This window comes from Dasypus novemcinctus, chromosome 16, assembly GCF_030445035.2.
Source record: "Dasypus novemcinctus isolate mDasNov1 chromosome 16, mDasNov1.1.hap2, whole genome shotgun sequence".
Classification (NCBI taxonomy): domain Eukaryota; kingdom Metazoa; phylum Chordata; class Mammalia; order Cingulata; family Dasypodidae; genus Dasypus; species Dasypus novemcinctus.
The window spans coordinates 3,593,037-3,600,799 of NC_080688.1; positions in this window are offsets into that span (position 1 = coordinate 3,593,037).

The window sequence follows — 7,763 nt, forward strand, 5'->3', positions numbered from 1 at the left end:
CCAAAATATGTTTGCATTCTGCCCAGGTTCTTAGAAGGTATTGTGGTAACTTTAAGTAAGAGAATGTGTTCTATGAAGGTAAAATTTGTCTTAAAAGTATAAGTAATTATAAAAGTTTAAAAAAGCATTGTTTAAATTAAGGTATTTAAATGGCCAATTGCAGAAAGTCATTATTAAACAAAAACTGAATTCATAATAATAATAATAAAAGGTAATTTTATAACAAGAAAACTTGTCAGCAGCAAGCCCCCCCTGCCAACTTGCTTCCAAAGAAACTGTTTCTGGTGCTACATGCTACTAAGTATTTAAAGTGAAGAAAAGTTCATTATTTTAACAAGCTTGTTTAGTATTAATGGCAATTATATGTTGTAAGAAGTTTGCCTGGTAACTTAGTATGTGGGATATATGGAATGTGTTTTTATTGTTAAGGAAACAGAAGATGATTTTGTCCTAAGATAAAATGATTGATTATTGGATAGAGTAGAGTGTGGGACAAAACCTGAATTAATACTGAAAGTGTAGAATGTTTGTGGAAGGAAAATTTTTATGATTAAAATTGAGTAAGGTTTAATAAGTCTATATAAAGTTTTAAAGGGTTTAGTATCAAGTAGTATACTGATGCAAAGTTAAAATTTTGTTCTTTCTCAAAGTCTCTCAAGTAATTAGTCTCTTTTAATAAAGGTTTCCTGAATAATCATATACGAAGAAAATGATTTTATCAAAAAAGCTTTTTGTGCTTTAACCTCATCATTTCCTCAGTGTTTCAAGAAGAAAGGGTCTTTTCTCTTTTAATAGAACATTATGTTCTAGAAATCAAATCCTGAAAAGTAGCTTTTTATTTCAAACTAACTGCAAGAGATTTATTCTTTTACCTTAAAAGATAAATTAAAGTAATAGTTAAGTTCACTTAAAATGTTATAAGTCGAATGAAAGGTATTTAAATGTGTTTTAAAATTAACAGGTTTAAAAAAAATAAAAACTGTAACTAAGAGTTAAAATTATTTATAAATGCATTTATATTATAAAACAGTGGAAAGATAATAACTGAAATTATAGCTGGGTGAATTTAGCCTGAAACTATTATTTAAGTGTAAATTGTAAACTAACCTTTCCTTTGTTTATGGTTACTTCAAGCCTAACCTCACCCCTTGCCTTTGCCTATAGTTATTTCATAATAGCTTCTGCCCCTACAGGCCAGAGAGGAGTTGGGATTTCCTGTCCTGGTATTAGTAACCCTTTCTCTCATGAATTCAACTGTAAACTAAATAAATTGCTACCTGATGGAATAAGGTTAAACAAACACTGGAGTTTTATTATCTCCAAAAACGGGGGGGGGGGGGGGGAAAGGGGGTGGGGAGTCTCCTGCCTTGACCGTCAGTGTTCCTAAGAGTGGCAGTTCATGAGAGAAACCAGTCTGTCTCCCTGAGGCTTCAAATAGCCTCAGTAAATATACATAGAATTAATCTTGTTGCTTATCCAAAATTCTGCTAAATCAAAGTAAAATACAAAGTTCTGAAACAAAAAATGGTGCTAAAGCATTGAGAACATTTTGGTTACAATCCATTAATTAAGAAGGAAAATTCTTGTGTAAAACTGCATGGTCATAGTGTAAAACTGCACAGTCATAGTGCAAATTAAGAAAAGATTCAGGAGTCTTTTTGAAATGTTTTGCAGTCACGTTCGTTTTGTAAAAATTAGAAGTTTAAGGTAACTAAAGTTATGTTTTTGTGTCAAACTATTCATGTCTGCATATTTGCTCAAATTGTTGAAGTTAAATATGCAGTTATATAAGTGATATATATTTGTGGACCCAAAATTAAGCTAAACAGTATATAAAATAATGCAAATTATAAGTAACATCAATGATTTGTGTTTCTGTGTCTAACACTTTGTGTTTACCCATTTGCTCAGTGTATGTCTTCATACATCAGGATAATAATATCAAATTAACAAATGAAAATTCTTAAAAGAGCTCTATTCAAATTGTTAAAAATTAAATATGCAGCTATAATTGTGAATAAATATTCTTGAAGCCCAAATTAAACTAAGCAGGATGAAAAAGTCATATAGAAATCTGATTATAGAAACAATTGGGAAAGGGCCTCCTCTTTGCAAGAGCTTTAAAGGCAAGACTTGGTGTGGCAAATTAAACTTGTCTACTAGGCTAAGGAAAAAGATTGTAGATATGCTCTCTTAAATAAATAAAGTAAATTTCTTTGGTTGGTAATTGTAATTTAATAAGTTTATTTAAACATGAGGTGGCTAGTCAATGTGGTTATAGTCAATTATAAAAATTTGTAAAACATCTTCCAAACTGAAAATATTTAAATAATTCTAGTTGTAGAAGTCACTGTTAACTAAAAACTTGGATTGGTATTAGTTGCAAAAAATTACTTCGTGGTAATAAAACCTGTCTGAAGGGCACTGCAAGGTGCATATTTAAGTAAATGGTAATAAAAAGTTATCTTGATTCTATTGGGAATCTTCTGTTTTCATTTTACCAATGAAAAATAATTTTTCCCTCTATTACTAAATTAAAGTATGTATTGTTATCTTAATGGTAAAATTGTGTAAGTAAATAGTCATTTGATATATGTGTTGCATTAAATTGTTTAAAATATATGTAAAAACAAGGAATAAACTTTAACATTGTCAAAATCTTTTGTACATTGAAACCAAGCCTTGAATACATTGCAGGTTGCCTTTCAATGTGAGTTATTGGCTAGGCTGATCACTGACCCCTCACTTAAAAATATTTGCTATATCAGCCTCTGGTTCTGCTGTTGAAGTTGATGGAAACTATGTTGCAGTTTCAATCTCCTGCAGCAGCCAATGATGATTCAGTACATCCAAGTGTACAATGGATATCGCCTCCAGACTGGCACAGTTCTATAGTGCCAGAGAGCACTATGCACCAGGCTAGTAGAATACTGGAAAATCTCTCTAAGATTAAGAATGCTAAGACTTGCTCACTGCATGAAGAACATGTAAGTGGAGCCATGGTACCAGGATACTGTAAGTAAAACTTAAACACAATTGGCATTATGGCCTGCTCTCATGTAGAGATAACATGTAAAATATTACAAACCTGAAACTTAAAACTATTAATTGCAACTCTAAATCCTTTGCATTAATACATTAATTAATATTAAGTGCTGTACTCTTATCCTGTACTAAATATATGCCTAATAATTATAACGTTATCTTTTCTATTTTGGATGAAGTGCAGAAGTATATTAGACATGTTAAATTCCTAGTAAATTCATTTTCTAAACATTTAATAAACATGTCTATAGAATAAGGTGGCAGTCTCATCCAGGCTCAGTCAATTTACTATATTCTACTGCACTCTACTGTGTAGCAAAAATGATGCTTGCTTGCTAATAATGAGTAACCTATCAAACAAGTCAAAATAACTAGAAATTTTACAATTAAAACCAAAATGTAAAAAAAACCTTTATTCTGTAGTTCTGATCACTCCCACAGCTAAAAACTAAGAAAATTTTCAACTTGCTGTACTAATCCTGAGTGAAACCAATTGCCCAAGGGATGCCAGTTCACGAGGAGCATCTGACAGAGCACACGAGTGGCAATCATTAAACAGCTTGAAATGTGTCTTTGAACAAAGCTAAGTATCTATTGCAATTTCTTTCAAAAGATAGATAACTTAGAAAAAGTATATATATACTGTTCCCACCAGCTTTTAAAAAGGAGTGTCATCTTTATAAGCACCTAACCTTGTCTACCTCTGTAATCCAATGTCCTCTTTTAAAAATGGGTATTCCAAATTTTTAATTAGTTTCTTTCAGAATGAACATCTTATTAACCATATGAAAACTTCATCCATCTTTGTACAGAATGCCAGAACCATCTTCCTACAGTTAAAATAAAATAAGAGTTTTACACCTTGTTAGGCAATGACTACAGCCAGCAGGAAATAGTTACAGAAAAGAGATCATCTCCCTTCAGCACCCCTTTTAGATTAAAGGTGTAAACACTCTAAGGGTAAAATAAAATTAATAGATGGATCTGGAACCTGACTGGAAATTGACATGTGCATCAGTGTCCCCAGGATGACTGCAGGGGGCCCCTGCCCCTGGATTCTGCTGTCCAGAATGAAAATTTCTAAAAACAGCCCTGATTCTACACTAAAGATTGATAAATAATCAATCAAAACAACAAACAGCCATCCACCTCATAGCTCCAACAATAATTATGCCAAAGCTTAGCAAGTTAAACTTGGCAAAGGGGGGAAATGATGTGGACTATGGGTGGGAGGCTCTTTGTCTCTTCAGAGATAACCTAAGCTGTCTGCCTTGTGTGTGTGAGAAGGTAAGAGGCTGCATTTCTGTCCTTGGTGACCATGGCAATGACTCCAGTCCCAGGAAACAGTTTAACAATGCAAAGTCTATAAACTTTAAGTATTCAGGGGAAATGAAAACAAAATATGCTAAAAGTTTATCTAGAATGTATGAAGTCCATGCTAAAAGCTTACCTAAGTTGTGGAAGGTATATATGCTAATTCAAGCCTATTGAGAACTGAAACAAAGGGACCATTTAACCTTTCCTCTCTGTATAAAAGAAACTCAAAAGTCTTGTTCGGGGCTCGGGATTGAAACAGAAAGCTCCCAAGTCTGACTGGCCATCAATAAACCATTTTTCCTTCTCAAAATCATTCCTGAGTCCTTGCCTCTCTATACCCAATTAATTGAACCTCTCTCAAATTCTACAACACATCCACAGACCTACTTAAACACTAATCTAACTTTATCTTTATAAATTGTTCTATGTTTACATTTTAAATAAATGACATTTTACAATATGTAGTACTTTGGTTCTCATTTCTTTCACTTAGCATGTTTTTTTTTCTGATAGTAACATCTTATAGGATTAATACTTGTTCAGCTTCAAAGAAAAATGTTCTCATTCATGCAGTTTTAATCATATTCATATTTCAAAGAAGCTTTAGTATGCTGTTTAGTTCCATGTTAGAAAATTTTAACTTTCCTTTTAATAATATTCATAACCTTAAACTTTCCCTTTAAACCACTTTCATTGCCACATAAGAATACTGCTAGTTAGAAATATTATTTTGGGCTTTCACCTTTTCTAATCATTTCCAAGGATATATATATATATATATTTTTTTTTTTGCCAATTCTGCACAAGTTAACCCTCAGCTTTCCCTTCTCATCTTCATTTTATTTTCAGGTGACCCATACTTAAATTACAAATTCTATGAGATTACACAATATATTTAGTTCATAGTAGCACATTACGGAGTATTTGGTATTTGTCATTTTGTGTCTGGCTAACTTCACTCAATATAATTTCCTCCAGTTTCATCCATGTTCTCATATGCTTTATGACTTCCATTCTTCTTACAGCTGTAAAATATTGCATTTTGTGAGTACACCACAATTGGCTTATCAGTCTTCAAGTGATGGACATCTGGCTTTTTTCCATCTTTCGGCAACTGTGAATAATACCACCATGAACATTGGTGTGCAGATGTCTTTTTGTATCACTGGCCTCAGTCCTTCTGGGTATATACCTAGTAGTGCTATTGCTGCATAGCTTGGCAAATTTATAGTAAACTTTTAAAGGAAATGTCAAATAGCTCTCTAGAATGGCTGTACCATTCTACATTCCCACCAAGAGTGAATAAGCATTCCTATATCTCCACATCCTCTACAACATTTCCATTTTCCTGACTTTTTAATAGCAGCCAGTCTAATAGGTGTGAAATGATATCTCATTGTAGTTTTGATTAGTATTTCCCTAATTGCTAGTAATGGACATTTTTGCATGTTTTTCTTTGCCATCTGTATCACTTTTTTGGAAAATTGTCTTTTCAAATTTTTCCAAAAATTTTTAAAGGATGGTTAGCCTTTAATTTGGGGATGTATGTTCTCTTATATAGCGCACATATTAAACCCTTATCAGATGTATAGTTGCCAAATATCTTCTCTCAGCGTGTTGGCTGCCTTTTCACACTTTTGATGAAGTCTGTTCAGGTGCAAAGGTGTTTAATTTTTGAGGCATATCTTATTTTTTTAATTTCTTGCTTGTGCTTTGGGTGTAAAGTTTAAGAAATCTACCACCGAACACACAATCTTGAAGAAGTTTTACTGCATTTTCTTCTACGAGTTTCATGATTGTTGCTTTTATATTAAGTCTTTGGTCTATTTTAATTAATTTTTGTATGAGGTGTGAGATAATGGTACTGTTTCTTTTTCATAGATATTGATATCCATTTCTCCCAGTACCATTTTTTTAATAGACTGCTCTGGCCCAGCTGGATGGGTTTAATAGCCTTGTCAAAAATCACTTGGCTGTAAATGTGAAGGTCTATTTCTGAGTTCTCAATTCATTTCCATAAATCAATCTGTCTTTATGTCAGTAACATGCTGTTTTTACCACTGTAGCTAATTAATAAGCTCTAAAGTCAAGAAGTGAAAGGATTTCAAATTTGTTCTTTTTAAAGTTATTTTTGGCTATTTGGAGCCCTTTACCCTTCCAAATAAATTTGATTATTGACTTTTCTGTTTCTGAAAAAAATCCTCTTTGGATTTTAATTGGGATTATGTTGAATCTGTAAATCAGTTTGGGTAGAATTGTCATCTTAATATTTGTCTTCAAATCTATAAACATAGAAAGTCCTTCCATTTAGTTAAGTCTTCTCTGGATTTTTTTAATCAATGTTTTGTAGTTTTCTGAAAACAAGACCTTTATGTCCTCAGTAAAGTTTATTCCTAAATATTTGATTATTTAGTCTCTATTATAAATGGAATATTTTTTCTGATTTCCTCCTCAGACTGTGCATCTGTAGTGTGTAGAAACTCAATTGATTTTTGCATATTAATCTTGTATTCTGCCACTTTGCTGAATCCATTGATTAATTATAGTAGCTTTGTTGCAGCTTTTTTTAAAAAGGATTTTCTAGATATACATTCATGTCATCACAGAACAGTGAAAGTTTTACTTCCTTCTTTCCTATTTGGGTGCATTTTATTTCTTTGTCTTGCCTAAATACTCAGGCAAGAATTTCTAGGACAATATTGAATAACAGTGGTTACAATGGGCATCCTTGTTATCTTCCTGAACTCAGTGGGAAGGTTTCAGTCTTTCATAGTTGAGTATAATGCTAGCTCTATGTTTTTCATACCTACACTTTACTATACTGAGAAAACTTCCTTCTATTTCTAATCTTTTGAAATACATTTTATCAAAAACATGTGCTGTATTTTGTTGAATGTCATTTTGACATCTATTGAGAGGATCCTCTGATTTTTCTTATTCAATTAATCATTGGGGTTTATTACACTAATTGATTTTCTTGTGTTGAACCACACTTGCATACCTGGGATAAAGCCCATTTAAATGTGGTATATAATTCTTTTAATGTGCTTTTGGAATCAGTTTGCAAGTATTTTTTTTGAATATTTTGTCATCTATATTCCTCAGGGATATTGGTCCCTAATTTTCTTTTTTCACAGTATCTTTATCTGATTTTGATACAAGGGTGATTTCTTGTTTAATTTTTTACAAGAGCTTAAGCAAGATAGTCTTTGAATGATTATTAGAATTCTGCTCTGAAGCCCTCAGATCCCAAGCTTTTCACTTTTGCATGATGACTGTTGCAATCTATTTACATGTGATTGGCTTGTTGATATCTTTTATTTCTTCTAGGGTCACTGTTGGTGATTCATGTGTTTCTAGAAATTTGTGCATCTCATCTACATTTTCTAGTGTTTGGGCAT